Raw genomic sequence first — 17,579 nt, forward strand, 5'->3', positions numbered from 1 at the left:
AAGTGCCTCGTGCGCAAGAGGAGCTCAAACTCTACCGCATGTCTCTCATGTTTCTCCTAATAATCTTCATTTAGCTACATGCCTTTTAAGTTAGAAGTCTGATTGCATATATCAATTGGACACAGTAGTGGGGTGTGTTCTGGATTATGCACATATAGCAGGCCCTGACTAAATGCAGCCCCCTTCTCTCCTCTGCCTTTAGCAATGACCATTCCGTATCAGTTCAACGTCTTGTTACATTTGTCATCAGCTTCCACCTGCGGGAGAGAACATGTCAGACCCAGTTTCCTGTCCTTAGGCTCCATCCATTTCATGGCAAATAACATGATTTTATTCATCTTGGTGACTGAATAAAATTCTATGGTGCATCTATATGCTGCATTATATATAATACATATTATAGATGTTAATAATTGTGTATAGTATAGGGTAAATATTATATATACCATATATGCAGTATATATATGCAGCAAACCCAGTCATCCCGAATCTCTTTGCTCTGCTGGTTTTGCTCCCATTGGAACCATTCAGAACTGGTGTTGTTGCATTCTATGCTGATCTAATTTTAGAGTTTTAGGCACTTCGCCCTGTTCTCCACCATGACTGCAGTCATTTGCTTTCCTACTGGTGGTGTATAGCTCCCTTTGCTCAGCTTGTTTGTTTGTTTGTAACAACCACTCTAACCAGCGTGTGATGATTACGGAAGAGAATGCTCTTCCCAATGGCTGGCTAATTTCTTAAGAGTAAAATTACTTCCTTGCAAACAGAATTCATATACACAAGCTAAACTCACACACCTAGACAATATTTCTTCTCCCTATATTTCCCCATGCCTAGGTATGACTCAGTCAAAGCTCACCATTGTCCAAAACCCTCTAGAATACTTTACAATAACTAGTCCTAAGCTGCTCCCTCTGCTGGGCTTCCCCTCCCAATGCCTTTTCCTTGTTGGTTCTGTCTCTTGATCAAAACAAAATGCATTCCTATGGCCCTATGTGATGAGGTATGTCCCTTTCCCTAGGTCTTGTTAGTCTAATTCTTCTAATGCCATCAATCTCTTATCAGTGAGTTCCCTCTACAACTTTAAACACTAATCACACATGTGACCTCATGTTTCTGAGCCACTCGTGTGATTAAAACATTCTCTGGTCAACTCTGTCTGCTATGGTTTGATTCTGAAATCCCCACCCCTCTTACAGGCTTACGTTTTGAGTGCTTGGGTCCTGGATTGTGTGTAGGATGATTCTGTGGAGTCTGTAGGAAGTGGGGCCTGGGTGGCTGAATTGAAACAGTAGGGACAGGCCTGGCCTACTATGACAGACTGAGTCACTGGAAGTCTTGAGCTAAAATAAACCATTTGCCCTTAGTTGCTTGCCAAGTCTCTGGTCACAGTGATAAGTAACACACTATGAACTAGATTCAATTGTGGAGATTAGGAGACAGCCTTTATCAATGCATTATTGATATCTTTCAAAATGTAGTGTCCTAACATTCATAAGAAAAAGCTTAATTTAAAAATTCTTCTGCTGACAGTTCTTGGATGGTGTATTCTGTGTCTGGGTTATGGATGTAAACATTGCTCAGCTCAGGGGTGGTTCTATAGTTCACACTGATACTGACTGATTCTTCTCTCATCTGCCAGCCCAAGCTTTCCTAGTAATAGACATACTGGGTAAGCATCAGGGTGGCCTGGTTGAACATTTTTCCTTGTGTCCTTGGCACAGGGAGGAGCAACACCTCCTCCTAGCTATGGATGAGTTAGGAATGCTCTGTGAAGGCCATCACTGACCATCTTGACAGAGTGCAACAGCCACCAGAATAACCGAATGGGTGCTTACTATGAAAAATTGCTTTGTACATCAATGTAAGCTAAACATTTTCAATAAATCATCTCAGAAGGGAGAGGCTGATTTTGAAGCAGCGTCCCGCTGCATAAAGTCATCAAAAGGGTCTCTTTTGCTGAACGTGCATTAATGAACAAAGACTGGAAACTAGATTGAAAATAATGATCTCATTAAACATTAACAGCGCAGTGGTAGAGTTTTGCAGACAGTTGCAACTTTGCAAACTTCCCCTAATCTAGGGAGTTCTTCTAATTTTTTTTAAAGTAATAATCTTAAAGTTTGGGAAGCTACCCAAGCAGCAGTGAATTTTTTTTTTCCCCTCAGAGAACGCACGAATTCACAAAGCCAACCTCACTATTTAAGGCGAAGAACTTCAGGAGTGCATTTGTGTTAGGAAAAAAAGTAAGAAGACAAAAATGGTGGATTATTGCAAAAGTGCTGTGGGCAAGCCCACTCTAAAATCCAGTAGCACGCACCCCAGGAGCTCAAAAGGAACAGAAGCAGTAAGATTGTGTGGGTTTGCCTCCTGAAGATGAGCATGCACACACCAAGCACCACACACACACACACACACACACACACACACACACACACACACATTTAATAATTGCTCAGTGTCTGTGTTCAGGAGATAGACTGATCTAGAAGTTTCAGAAGTCAGAAATGCATTTCTTCTTTCATAATAGTGGAAATAGCATGTCCTAGCTCATGTTGAGTGACTCAAAGATGTTTACAAGCAAGTTCCTTAAGTCTTGAACGTAAAAAACCATGACCAGATGATATTCGTTCAGCAAAACTTAGTCTTCTCTGCTAGTGTGTTTTCCTCAAAGATAGCGACATCCAAAGGCAGTAATATGCAGTAACTTTTGGAGGTGTTCTGAGAGTCACTTCAGAATGCATTTAGTAAGAAATGGCTTCCTTGAAATGCTTTCAAAGCAACTCTCACTAAAATACTGATGAATTTGGAAAGTTCCGCACACATGACATTCTTTTAAAAACTTTCAGTTCTAAGCTACCTCACATGCCTGGAGGCGGTGTCCTTACTGACCAACACACCGAGCACAGCCGTCACACAATCTCCTCACTTTTAAGTGGCTGCAGTGTTGACTCACTATTCCGGTCACTGTACAGGGGTGCAGAAATGCATACATAGCAGGAGAAAGGGCTGTTATCTAAGATTTGAAAAGGCATTTGTCTTTCAAACTTATGAAAAGGCCACACTTCTGAGAAAATGCCAAGAGTCACTGCCCTTTTCTTTACCTTCTCACTGTATTTGAGGAGGAGGATTTCAGATCTAAGTTTGTCTGGCTTCAGAGCTCCTTGTGGCCCCAGGCTGCATTACCATCTACTGACATTTCCTAACCACCACACACTCTCTGTGCCTGGGAGGTCAGAGTGCAGACAAGAGTCTGCAGAATTGATCCCAGGGAGGCCCGGGTCCAGACTGGGGAACAGCACCAAGGCTATTCCCTCAGCATGTCATGGAGCTGGTCATGGAGCAGCTCGCCTGGACTCAGGGGGAACTGATGTGTGGTTGTACTTCAGCTGCTCCTACACACTGAACAGGAACCTCGCGTACTGTACTTCTGACATCCGAGTCCGATTCCTGCCTTTTCCTTTCTTGAAATAGGCACCATGTAGCTACAGCCTATTATCACCGGGATGGCAGAGTGGTCTTTACAAGTCTCTCAAGTCGGCCTTCCTTCTCTCTGGGCTTTGGAATGGAATCTAGTTTGGGCAAATGCAGCAGTGAGTTGGACAGAGTCCTGACACGACTACTTACCAGCATCACTATTTACATCCTCTGCCTTTTCTGACCCTAGCTAGGTTCATCACTAGGAAACGGGAGGTATAGCACACATAGATAAATGACAGAAATTTAAATGTAGATTTACCAGAGGATGACTGACAGCCAGGAAAATACTATGCTACTGTAGCTCGAACCAGGGCAGGGAAGTTCTAAGAGGGACTGGGAGTTTAGCTCAGTCAGTAAACTATGAGAACCCGAGCTGGATCCTCAGAACTCACATTAAAAAAAAAGCCTGCGTGGTACTTATTAATCCCACCAGTGGTACCCACCAGTGAAGAATAGGACTGTTGTTTTTTAACAAAATCTCAATCTTTCGGTTTTACCAATGAAGCCTCAGGAGCCAGATGCTGGGGTGAAAGCTTAGTAGCTCAGAGAGGCAGAGAAAGCACTCAATTGACCAGCCTCCTCAGCCTACATCCCGACAGGAATGCCCTTCTTTCACAGTCTCGCGACCTCCTTGACAAGGAGTGTCCCTGCCCTTCTACTTCCTGTTCCTCTCTAGATCCCTCCTCCTGACTTCCTCTTACTCTCTATGGTTTTGTCTTACTAATCCTAGGTTCACTTCTTGTCAACTGGTTGCTTGCTCTGCTTCTTGACCTGTGGTTGGCTTTATTCAATCCTGTCTACACTATTCAAGCAGAAAGCTCTTGGATTAAAGGTGTGTTCTAGGGCTGAGCCACACCACAACCAAAACAGATTTTTCCGCAGTACGATCAAATATCACGGAACATGAGGCACGGGCAGATCTCTGGAGCTCACTGTTTGGCAAGCCTAGTCTGTTACTGAGTGAACCCCAGACCAGTGAGAGACTGCTGGAAAAAATAATGTTACGTTTGAAAAAACTGAGCTTGTCACCAGGCTTCCACATATACACAGGTGTGTGCATACTTGTGTACCAGCATGTACACGAGTGCTCACACACATGAATAAAAACACTTACAGTTCTAAGGGGAATTACTATATTGTTTCTTTACATCATATGAACACACCATGGGGAAAATAATTTTATAATTGATATTCAAGTTAAGTGTTGATTTGCTTAAGCTGTATATTTTATTAGATAATGATGCTTACTTTATTCATTATATATTGAATGGATATTAAATAATACAAAACTTTTCTTTTTTGTCTTAACTGCTTTTCTTAAGAAAGAAGCTTAAAGTAAATTTTGACATAAAATTAGAGAATGTACTCTAACTGAATCCCTTTTCCTTTTGTGATTTGCATTCTCTGTCTTCTTAACTTTCACTTTTGAAATTGTAGCATTTACTGAAAAACTTGTAATTGTAAGAAATAACACAAAGATACCCTTCCCACATGTTATGCAGTTTCTTTCAGCCAGTGCTGACATTTTGCAAAATCAACTATTTTGACTTACAGTGACAAAATGCCTCACAGAAAGTTTGCCTTCTCGTTTCAGAAGTTTCTGGCATAGTTGCTTGGTTTTCATACACTCGGCTAAACACCATGAGTGGGGCATGGGGCGGTATAGATGGCTGTCTGCATCAAGGGAGACCAGGAAGCAGAGAGAACTAGGAAGTAGCTGGGTGGAGTGTTCTACCAAGAACACACCTCTAGTGACCTATTTCCTTCAGAAGACCTCTCAAGGTCTCCAGAAACTCTCAAAATAGTGTCACCAAATAGGGTACAAGTCTTCAAAACATAGACTGTGGGGGAACATTTCAGATTCAAATGACAATTGAACAATAATCTCATAACTGGGGCATGGATAGTGAATCAGTTCCCAGTTGAGATTCAGTTTTTCTAGCCTTGTATCCTTGTACTCAACCCTCCCACCCCGTGTGTGTGTGTGTGTGTGTGTGTGTGTGTGTCTGTGTGTGTGTCTGTGTGTGTGTGTGAGTGTGTGTGAGTGTGTGTGAGTGTGTGTGAGTCTGAGTGTGTGAGTGTGAGTGTGTGTGTATGAGTGTGTGTGTAAGTGTGTGCATATGTGTGCATGAGTGTGTGTGTGAGTGTGTGTGTATGGGTGTGAGTGTAAGAGTGTGTGTGTGTGAGCATATGTCTGTGTGTTAAATTCTCTACCACATTATTGTCTATAGAGCTATCACCTATTCAGTTTCCATCAGGTAAGCAAAGTTCCCAAATGGTTCCCACACCACAAGATCTCTGCCTTTATAGAACCACACCCATTTTATCCCCATCCTCCTGTGTGTCTTGTTTTCTGCACGAGTTGGAAGTTCACAAGAGAGGGATTTGCTGTTTTAGAGAAAATGTTATATCTTCATCATACTTTCTGGTTGTGTCAGTTAACCTGGCCAGAGAGCTACCTGCGTGAGGCTTTCCAAGCTGTGGCAAACGTGTTTGTGCTCTGCACATGTTCTGAGTTTTAACTGAGCCAGGAGCTGAGGAATGTGTCATGCTCTTGTCACGTGCTAAGAGCAGCAGCAATGAGGGTGAATACAGACAGGTGTTCTACAATTGGGTGGTGGAATGTAAAGGGGCGAATGGCACACATCGGTTTATTCTAAATGTCTGGGTTCCAGTTGGTATTAAGGGACACAGCTGGAAGAGATGATTTAAAGGCAGTGAAAGGTGGCCACTTTCTAAAACATCTTGAGCTCAAGCCAGGTGAGGATATATAAAAAGGACATCCAAAAGAAAGCCAAGCGTAAAAGCTGTGTGTGTGTGTGTGTGTGTGTGTGTGTGTGTGTGTGTGTATGTGTGTGTGTGTGTGTGAATACAGGTGTGCATTATGTGTACTTACAGGTGCGTATGCAAGCTTGCACATGCCTGTTAAGGCCTAAGCTTGACGTCTGTAATCTTCCTCGGCCACTCTGCCTCTTTTTGTCATTTTGTATTGATAGACATTGTTTTGCATGTGTGTAGGTACACATATCTGCATGTGTGTATTCATGAGTCTGTGCTCTCAGAAGAATCACCCTCCACTGCTCTTACACTTTATGCACTGAGGCAGGGTCTCTTGGTGAAACCCAGAGCTAGCTATAACTAGTCTCATTAGCCAGCTTGCTTTGGGAATACCTTGACTCAACCTCCCAAGGCTTTGGTGGTTTGCATGAAAATGGCCCCCATAGACCCACAGGGAGTGGCACTATTGAGAGGCGTGGCCTTGTTGGAGAAAATGAGTTGCTAAGGGTGGGCTTTGAGGTTTCTGATGCTCAAATCAGGTCTAGTGTCACTCTTTCTTTCTGATGCCTGCTGATCCAGATGTAGAGCTCTCAGCTACCTCTCCAGCACCTGCCTGCATGCCACCGTGCTCCCCATCGTGACAATAATGAAGTAAACCTCTGAACTGCAAGCCAGCCCCGATGAAATATTTTCCTTCATAAGAGTTGCCATGATCATGGTATCTGTTCACAGCAGTAAAGCCCCAAGACAAAGGCATAACACCATGTACTCAGCATTTACATAGGTTCCTGGGCATCCCAATGCCAATCTGCCCATGCTCGCCCTTGCATAGCATGGCTTGGCTTTTGTCATAGGTGCCTTAGATTGCTCACGACAGTTTCTTCAGACAGTTGCTATCCTTTGGAGATTAAAAACAATAAAGACACAAGAAATGGCCAAGTTTGCTTTCTAGGAGACACAAGAGAGATTTAAGAGTGGAATAATGCATTAAGTAGATAAGATTAAGAACTGTAGAGAAACTAAAGAAAATAAAGTGAAAAGATTGATTGTACTTTTTGTTTTTTGTTTTATTTTTTGTTTTGTTATTTTTTTGGAGACAGAGGTCTCCTGTATCCAGGCTGGCCTCGAACTCACTATATAGCCAAAGACAGTCTGAACTTCTCATCTTCTTCTGTTTCCTGAGTGCTGAGATTACAGGTGTGCAGCATTCAGCCCAGTTTCTGTGGTGCTGGAGAGCAATTCTAGAACTTCATGAATCTTGGGTAAGCACTCTGCCAGCTGAGCTACATCCTCAGCCTAAGATGAGAGATCACTAATCACAAAACAAAGCTAATAAACAAACAAGAACCCGACCTTAAGGAGGAAGACGATAGAAGGACAAAGGATGGGGCATTGTTATTTTGGCAAAGAAAGCTGTGGCCCTGGGTCATACAGGAAATGGGGGTGGGAGGGAGACACACACCTGTCCTTCTCTTGAGTCTGCTAAACACTTGCTCATTGCTCACCTATGCCTGGCTTCAGGAGGTCACTGAATCAGAAAGCATGACCCCGTTCAAGACCAAGGGAGCAGTGACCAGCTATCCCCCTCAGGAAAAGTAGAAACATTGGTTTTAGTTTTTGCTTGGAAATTTCCTAGCAAAACCTAACAGCCCATTTCTGTCTCTTGGTGTTCAGTGTCCCCTAAAATAGTATTTCTTACAAAAATAACACACTTTCCCCACTCTGAGCATCTTGGCGTCTAAATGCTATTCTAAGCATTTTAGAAGGATAAATTAGTCAATGCTATTTACAACAATGACTGCCATGCTGTGGGCCGAGATAGCTTCGCTCGGATTGCCAAGAAGAGAACAAGGCTGCCTTACAAATGCTGGAAAGCAAGCCGAGGGGATAAGTCCAGCTTGGAGAAGATGTGGAAGGCAGCCAGTGCTAGTGGTGGAGAGGGCTGCAACGGAAGTATGAAAAGGGTCTTCCCTGACGTTTTATCTAAAGATTACATGCTACTGATAAAGCCTCTCGGTGCCATCATTTTAGCTACTCCTTCCTGACCTTCTGAGAACAAATAGAAAACCCAAACTTTCCCTTGCTTCAAGAGCGTGGGACTAGTCTTTGTTCAGTGTATGTCTTAGTTCTACAGTGTGAGAAATAAAAGTGGATTTCCACACCTGGATCATTGCTGATAAGACACACTGGCTCAGACAAAAACACAGCGAAGGGCAGGCTTTTCTGTATCCTTTAGCTCCTCCTTTGTCAATGCTGAAGGCTGCTTTCCCCATGCTGGGGCCTCAGAGCTGAAGGCTCTGTGCTGGGCGACCAGGCACTGAGGCAGGAATCTCATTGTCTCCACTGTGTTTGGGACTGCAGACATGGGAAAGGCTAGTGTGCTGCTCCCTCAGATCAACAGTTTCAAAAGCATCAGAGGCCATTAGTAAAATGACTGATTCTGGATGGCTTACGAAATCAGAAGTGGGGACTGGAAATCTGCCATTCACAGGGCTCCTGGGTCCTCCTTTGCACATGTAACTTTAAAGATCACGGTCAGAGGCACATGGACTACGTATATAAATCTTTCTCAATCCTTGAGTTCAAAGGTGAATTCTAAGAATCAGTAGAGGGCATCTGAATCATGTTGGCTCCCAGAGTTTGAAGAGAGAGATCGGATTGCAAGGCAAAACGGTATTTGGAAAAGATGCACTAACATGGTCAGAATTAACATTGGTCTGACTAATGAGACATAAACTGTGTCATTAAAGTCTGGGGCTTGCCTAGGGACTTGAGTAATTCACACTGCAAATGTTACCTATTGCCAAAGGCATTGGAAGCTCCAGGTATCCCGAATATGATACAGTTTTCTGTAGATTCCACATAGATATTGGACTGAATATTGTAACCTTTTCTTATTTTTGTTTTGGGTATGTTAGGTTTGCTTGTTTGTTGCACATGTGTGCAGGCAGTTATACAAACAGAGAGAAGAAAAAAGGAAGGAAGGAAGAAGGAAAAGAATGAAAGAAAGAAAAGAAAGAGAGAAAGAGGAAGGAATGAAGGAAGGAAGGAAGGAAAGAAGGAAGGAAGGAAGGAAGAGGAAAGAACACAGCTAGAGCTGCTGGGCTGGCAAGATGTTTCATAGGGTGAAGGCAATTGCTTTCAAGCCTGACAACCTGAGTTCAATCCCTGGAACTCACACGGTACAAGCAGAAAAATGACTCCTATAAACTGTAAGCCTTCTGCCTTCTATGGGAATATTGTGTCATATGCATACAGGTACTTTCACCCCAATAAGCAAACAAATATTTAAAACAAACCCTAGATCCACAGAGTCTAAACTAAGGCTTGCATACTGTAAATCTCACAGTGTTGTACAATCTCCACAGAGTAGCAAGAGTGCAATTCTCCCCCAACTGCTGCATACCCAGAATCCTCTGGGATGCATCTGACAAAGCATGGCTGTCTCCATGGTACCTGTCACCATGGCAGCTGAGAGCACTCCTGATGGAACCACCAAGTCACTAAGAAAGCTCTTGGCTATGCCTCCTAGCAGCTTTGCTCCTGGATACATGGAACACTTTTTGTTGTTTGTGTTTCGAGGTAGTCACAAAAGTCTTCCAAAGTAGATAACTGCTGCTAAATGTGCTTAATTGCTGTTGTGCAAAATCCAAAATAACAAAACCCCTTTTAATACCAGTCAGAGATGTATCTCTCTCTCTCTCTCTCTCTCTCTCTCTCTCTCTCCCTCCCTCCCTCTCTCTCTCTCAATCTCTCTCTCTGTGTGTGTGTATATGTGTGCTCACAGACACCCACAGGCCCTCGGGTCCTCCTCTGCATATGTAACAGAGGCACATGGACTATGTATCTAAATCTATCTCAGTCCTTGAGCTCAATGGTGAATTCTAAGAAGTATCTGAATCATGTTGGCTTTCAGAGTTTGGACAGGGAGAGATGGGGTTGCAAGGATAATATATGCATGCATGGAGTGGATGTGTGAGTGCAGGAGTGTGCATGCCATTGAGTGCATATGCAGTATAAATGCAGGAGTGGGCATGCCATTGTGTGCATATGGAGGTGTGAGTGCAGGAGTGTGCATGACATTGTGTGTATATGGAGGTGTGAGTGCAGGAGTGTGCAGGCCACTGTGTGTATATGGAGGTGTGAGTGCAGGAGTGTGCACTCCACCGTGTGTATATGCAGGTGAGAGACAATTTTGTAAAGCCATTTCTCTCTTTCTGCCTTAATGTGGGTTCTAGGGATCAAATTTGTGCAGCCGGACTTGTATAGCAAGTCCTGGCACCAGCTCAGTCACCTGACCACTCTCTTGCTTCCTTTCAGAAGAGCAATTCCAAAGTAACTCATATAAACCCTGTATTAAGGTTCTTTGAATAAAGATTGGATATGGACAGAGACAGAAGTTACCATTTATAGGAAAGCTACTTTAACATTAACTTTAAATGATCGATATGTTTATGCAATACATACAGGGGTAGTTCTAATTCTCCAGGGCCCTAGGTACAGGGTTTATAATGTGCTTCATATTTAGCGTTAGAATAGAGACAGTAACGAAGGGGAAATTTCTGGTTTCTTTGGAGACTCAGTTGTGTGAGGTGATTTTTCTGGAGACTCTTATGAAAGGATGTTTTGCTGAGGCAGACACGTGGTGTTTTAAAGGCAGTTGCCTGGAAAAGGAGCATGTGACTCCTCCAGCAGACTCTAGAGAGGACACGTGCTGTTTGGCACGGGTGTGAGTGTAACCCAACAGGCAGTGGATGGTGCGGTGGCATTGGTTTGCCTCGCTTTCTCTGCTGACTTTGTAGAGATAAAGGCACCAAAGAACTTCCCATGATACTCCATCGGCTTCTTGCCACTTCTGCGGACTTGGGATGATTGACAGAATCTCACAGTTTCTTCTGGGTTGACCTGATGTTGCTGATTCATGAAAGGTGTTTACAAGTGAATAGAGCTAACCCTGCCGATTCCTGGGAACTGAACCACTGATATCCTGCCGACAAAGATCGGAATCACCGAAAAGAACTCTTTCTAAACAGGTCCACATCCTCCTTTGCCCTATTAACCTTTCCTCTCCACTACCTCTGGTGGGTGGTGGTCTAAAAGGGAGGTTAGAGTGTTTAAGAACCCTTCTTAAAGTAGGCTTTGAAAAATCTAAGCCTATACAGAAACAGGACTGAAGGTTACCCCGAGCGACTGCATTATAGATGACAATTCTATTTATATATTTTATATTTATAGTGTATACCTAATGCTATCCTTTTATTTTCTCTGCCTCTCTTTTTATCCTCAGTATCCATAACTCTAACAAGAGATCAAGGACTTAGCGTTTCAGTTTTTCCTTTCTTCTTTTGCTGTTTTGTTTTTTGACACAGGGTCTTATGTAACCGAGGCAGGCCTTGAACTCCTCCTGGGTCTTTCTCTCAAGTGCTGGGATTTCAGGCATGTGTCCATGCCTGACCCTCATTGTTTCTCATGTGACCTTTGTTTCCTTTATGATTTACAGTCCCTCAAGATTTAGGAATTGGATTTGCCATAAGAGAGAATCACAACAGTTTGTTTCTGTGGAACAATGTTTTCCTAGAACCCAAAAATCAGAAGTCCCTAAAACATATATGCTTCGTACATGGTGCTGAAAATACAAAGGGGTTGAACAGAGGTGGCCAGACGGCTCAGTGGGTAAGCACACTGGCTGCTCTTGCAGAGGACCCAGGTACAGGCTCCAGTACGCACATGGTGGCTCGCAACCATCTGCAACCCCAGTTCCAGGGATCCAGTGCCCTCTTCTGGCCCCTTTGAGCACTGCATGCATGTGGTGCACAGACATTCATGCAGGCAAAACACCGATATGCATAAAATAATGAAATGGAAATGGACAGAAGTTCTGGGAACGTGCTGAAATGTGGGAGAGAAGAGTGGATCCTGTCTCAGTTCCTCAAGGGCCCTGTGGTTAAAGTGATAGGCCAAGGAGTCCGCTGCAGTCCATGCGATCTGCAGTCGCCCCCACCCCCCGGACCTTTTACCTAATAGAACCTTCTTTACTCAGCACTTAAGATACAGGCAATGGGAGGGAGGAGCAGAACAATGAGGCTTTGGTTCTGAGAGTGGCAGAGCTTGTTTCTGTAGAAGAGACAGGAAGTCAAGTGACTCAAAATACTCGGGATACACACTGGTTGAAATATAACCCGGCCAACTCAGCCCCCTTCTCCGGGCATCTCTCAGTTTACACTGTGACGCCTCCCAAATGTAATCCTGCATTCTTTCCATGGGAAATGGCTAGCTGGCACGTCTCTTCTTCCCCCTGAATGATTACGCTAATCTGTTTAAACGTGTACAAAGGTGGCATTAACTTTTATAAATTAACAGCCACCGCTCTTTTTAAATCTACTTCCGACTCAGCCTTAGATAAGGAACATGGAAATAGAGCATTTGTGGTCTGAGTGATGAGGAAAAGCAAACTCTGCCGTTTTGAAAAGATGAGGTCAGCACAAATGCTGTTTATTAAGTATCCGGAGCTAGGATTTCCTTTTCTTCTTTTTCTTTTTTGAATATATATATTTCAATATATAATTATATATTTTTATATGCATCATATTTTGAATATACATTATATAATTTATTATATTACTTATATTATTATTATTTATATAAACTTGAAAGATGTTTACTTAGGCTACACTTTCTGGCCAGTCCTGAGACACTTTCCTGAGATGTAGCTGCCGTGGGAGTAGATGTCACAGTGAGTTTTAACCGCAACTCCTGAAAACGTTCTTTGTTCCCCTGCCAGGTGAGGCAGTTGCTGACCTGCTTGTTTGGTCCAACTTCCTGCAGGGGTAGGTGCCCAGCCCTGTGGTCGCCTCTCTAAAGGCTCCTCTCTTCTCTAATTCCCTGACCTCAGTCTCAGGTAGTCGAGTTTATTAAAAGTGCTCTTGGCTTTCGTCTGGAATTAAAAAGACCGATTAACTATCTAATTTCCTCTTGGGCTTTCGGTTCCCATCGTTAGGAAGACTATCCCTGTGTTTTGTTAGTCTTTGTGCAGTCCTTATTATCAGGGACTATGTTTTGAATTATTTGCTTATGGTTTTGGTGACTGAAATTCTGAGGGCTCTAAATATACAATAAATGACTGCCTTGCAAAGGTATGGTTACACACCAGAAGAAGAACGCAAGCCTCCCCTCCACCACCACCACCACCACCACCTCCACCACCACCACCACCACCACCACCACCACCTCCACCACCACCTCCACCACCACCACCACCTCCACCACCACCACCACCTCCACCACCACCATCACCACCACCACCATCACCACCACCACCACCACCACCACCACCACCACCACCACCACCACCTCCACCACCACCACCACCACCACCACCTCCACCACCACCATCACCACCACCACCACCACCATCACCACCACCACCACCACCACCACCACCTCCACCACCACCTCCACCACCACCGTCTTCCACCCTCCTCCTTACTTTCTGTTTTTCACTTATAGTTATTAGTTTTCATTAAATGATCTGTTTCGCAACTATTTACAGATTTGTTCATTTTGTTTAATAACTTTTGTATAAAAAGTATAAAACTAAGGCATGAATTTGAGAGTGAGGGGACACTAGAGGAGTCAGCGTGGAGAGGGTGGAAGTGATGTGAACACAGGACACTTCGAATCAATGGAAAGGTCACAGTTCAGACTTTGAAGTTGGATTGCACTGAATGCCTCTTGCGCCTGCAGCTCTGTTAAGCTGACTGACTGTCAGTGACTCAGAAATCATCTGTACGATAAAGTTGAAAACCCTAAAGCACTTTTACCACTGCTCATTTTCTTTCTAGGACTGGCTTTACCCATCAATTCTGGTGTCTAGATTTATAAGATTCCAGGAGCCACAATGAAGGCTTCTCTGGTTTATCCATTGGGTGATTTTAAAGCTTATATTTACAGAATTAGAGAATAACTAAATAATAATCTGAGGTATTATATTATCCACATATCACTGCATGACAAACAAGATTCAGAATGGTATATAGTAAATCCCCTATTGCAGTATAACATAGTCTTATCTCTTAGACCATATTTACCAAACCAGGATGTTTAGACTCATGGAAGAGAGGAACCTCTGCTTGCTCCAACAGAAGACAACTTTCCACATCTGTTGGGTCATCCTAGACTTGCTTCAGTGTTTTTAAGTGGATGCCTGGATGTGGAGACACATGCATCTGTGTGCATACGTGCTCTCACATGAGTGTCTGTGTACTTGTGTAGAGGTGTGTCTTCCTCCATGGGTTTCCACCTTGTGTCTAAGGGCAGGGTCTCTTGCTGAACTCAGAGCTGCTCGTTGGCTCTTCTGGGTAGCCATCTTGTCTGGGATTCCATAGCTTCACCTCCTGGAGGTTGAGATAAAACATGGGCAGCCACATGCACATTGTAGGTTGGGGCTGGGATCCAAACTGTAACTTTTGTCTACAAGCGCCTTACCTTGCGGGCTGTCCCCTCAAGGGATATAAGCCATCCTCTCACAGGGCTTTTAACGATAAATCTCAGCTACCACTTCTCTTCATGTTTTATTCTAATTTCCTTGATTTTTTTTCTTAACAAGATGGCTTTCTTCATAATTTATTTTTTTCTGAGGTATAGGTGACTTAAAATATCAGACTGTATGTCATATGGATTTTGCATATATAAACATTGGTCTGGGCAGGTATAGAAGTCTGGGTTTAAGGACATTTCTCCACACAAATCTGAGATCTTCTGCAATGGCTTCCCACACACAGAGTTGCTGCTGAGATGGTGTTATGGATCCTCATTTGTTACTCTCCTTACTGCAGAGTCTCCTATAACAGATCTCTCTCTCTCTCTCTCTCTCTCTCTCTCTCTCTCTCTCTCTCCTTTTTCTTTTTTGTTCTTTTTTCTTTTCTTTTATTGGATATTTTCTTTACTTACATTTCAAATGTTATCCCATTTCCCAGTTTCCCCTCCGGAAACCCCCACTCCAACCCCCCTCCTCTGCCTCTATGAGGGTGCTCCCCTACCCACCCCCTCTACCCTCCCCTCCCTGACATTCCCCTACACTGGGGCAAGGAGCCTTCACAGGACCAAGGGCCTCTCCTTCCATCGATGCCTGACAATGCCATCTTCTGCTACATATGTAGCTGGAGCCATGTGTCTCCCATGTGTACTCTTTGGTCGGTGGTTTAGTCCCTGGGAGCTCTGAGGGGTCTCGTCTGTTAATATTGTTGTTCTTATGGGATTGCAAACCCCTTTAGCTACTTCAGTCCTTTCTCTAATTCCTCCATTGAGGACCCTGTGCTCAGTTCAATGGTTGACTGTGAAAATCCCTGTTAGGAGCCATAACAGGACAAGCTAATAACTAGTGGGTGATCATCCTGAGATGGCCAGCCTCCGATTATTATATAGTCTGCGACTGGTTCACCCTTATTAAGCAAGGCTGTAAGGTATTCATTTTAGAAAAGATTCCTGCTATTAAAATGATTTTCCTGTTGTTATTATTACACATATATATCAATCATTAAGTAATAGCACACCCCTTAGAGCAGATCTCTGCAAATCTTCGGAGATGTACTGTCTCGTAGTGATGCTATATAGACAAATAAATGACTTCTTTAGTCTTAATGATGATCCTGTAAGAATTCCTAAATTATATCAATGATTATTAAGCTCTTTTATAGTGGGACTGCTATTAAGTCTCTTTCTGTAGTCAAAACTGCAGTGAGAACTCTGCCAGTCTCCCAGGTGTCACCAGTCAATTGTTCTTAGATGGTAACCTGACTTTCTCCTACTCAGAAAACATTCCAAGAGTTTGTAAAACAATTAACCAAAGGTCATAAAAAAGGAACTAACGATTTATTATAGGTGCCAGGACAGGGGATAAAATGTTGACTGGGTTTATCTATACAAAACTTCACTTATAACTTAGTTGTGATTCTAAACCTTCAGTGAACCTGTGGAGCTGTGACAGGTGATGGATGGTTAGCCAGACAATTACTCCTGATGGATATGCATGTAAACATTCTCTGTTGTAAACTTCTATTTCAATTTATGATTTAATCTTTCATGTGAACTTGTGATGAACTTCGTAACACATGATCATGTATTCTGAAAGATGTTTAAGTGCTGAGGACAAAGAGAAGAGACAGAAGGAGAAAGACAGAAGGACAGAGAGTGAAGGACTGAGCTGGAGGGGACAGAACACAGAAGGACTGAGCTGGAGAGGGACTGAACTGAAGAGTCATGTTTGAGCTAAGGAGAACTGGGCTAAGTAGAACTAAACTGAAAAGATCTGGGCTGAGAAGAAATGCAGAGAAGAATAACTTAGAGACTATAGGTAACATAAGAGAGCAATGTGTAGAATGCAGAGGAAAAGAGTAAAAAAGAAGCTGGAGAGAACAGAAGGTGCAGGCAGGTTTTTCCTTACCATGGGACAGAACAGGTCATTTCTCAATAGCAACGTAGGCTTAGTCTTATTAAAAGGAACAAGCCTTTTCTCTTACAAACTTGGGTTTAATTCACTTAGCATTAAAAGGGTAGAAGCTATGTAATAAAGATTGGAGCTCATCTTATCCAGAATGAATGAGTTCTTTCTGCACTGGTGCTTGGTCTTTTGCTCCATATGCATATGTAAGTATGAATGTGTATGTAAGTATGTAATTATGAGAATGTATGCATATGTGTGTGTAAGAATGTAATTGTGATAATGTATGCAAGCTGGACCCAACTGATCTGGTGGAAATGTATTGATGCACACTTATAAATCTGTGTATGAAATTATATGTTTATGCATATTTGGCTATGTAGAAGCTTTTCCTTCTGCAAGTGCTATTCACTTCTCTTGGTTCAATAGAAGTCTGTTGCTCCAAACTTCCCCCTAGCCTGACAAGCAAGAGGCATAGGGACAAAAGGTAAAAGGCTCCAGCAAGTAATCCTCTACTTTATCTCCTGCTGTTTTAGAATGAGGTGCTAAATGCCAGAGACTGCAGTTTCTGGCCTCAGATAAACACAGAAGGCAGGTCAGTTACAATAGCAGAGACTAGTGACTTAGACATAGATAAGTAGATCAGCTACAGTAACATAGTAACTTAGACTTAGATAAGTAAACTCATTATTACACAGCAACCCTAAGTATCTCGTAAGACAAAGTCTTACCCTCCGCCGATGCTCTTTTCCCTGCACTGCCTCAAGAAGAACCAACATGAGAAAGAAGACCTTCGTTGGGGCAGCACATCCCCATCTTTATTTGTCAGGTTCTGGATGAGCCTCTCAGGTGACAGCTATATCAGGCTCCTGTCAACAAGCAC

At 43.1% G+C, this 17,579-nt stretch overlaps 1 protein-coding gene and 1 pseudogene across 1 annotated transcript in view; both read right to left on the reverse strand.

The window, feature by feature from the left end:
• Rtn1 (reticulon 1) overlaps window positions 1–17,579 on the reverse strand; it is a 220,204-nt gene that overhangs the window by 55,352 nt on the left and 147,273 nt on the right. The window lies entirely within an intron of this gene.
• The window catches only part of Ppid-ps7 (peptidylprolyl isomerase D, pseudogene 7), a 33,857-nt pseudogene that overhangs the window by 1,934 nt on the left and 14,344 nt on the right, over window positions 1–17,579 (reverse strand).

The sequence above is a fragment of the Rattus norvegicus genome, chromosome 6, assembly GCF_036323735.1.
Source record: "Rattus norvegicus strain BN/NHsdMcwi chromosome 6, GRCr8, whole genome shotgun sequence".
Lineage (NCBI taxonomy): Eukaryota > Metazoa > Chordata > Mammalia > Rodentia > Muridae > Rattus > Rattus norvegicus.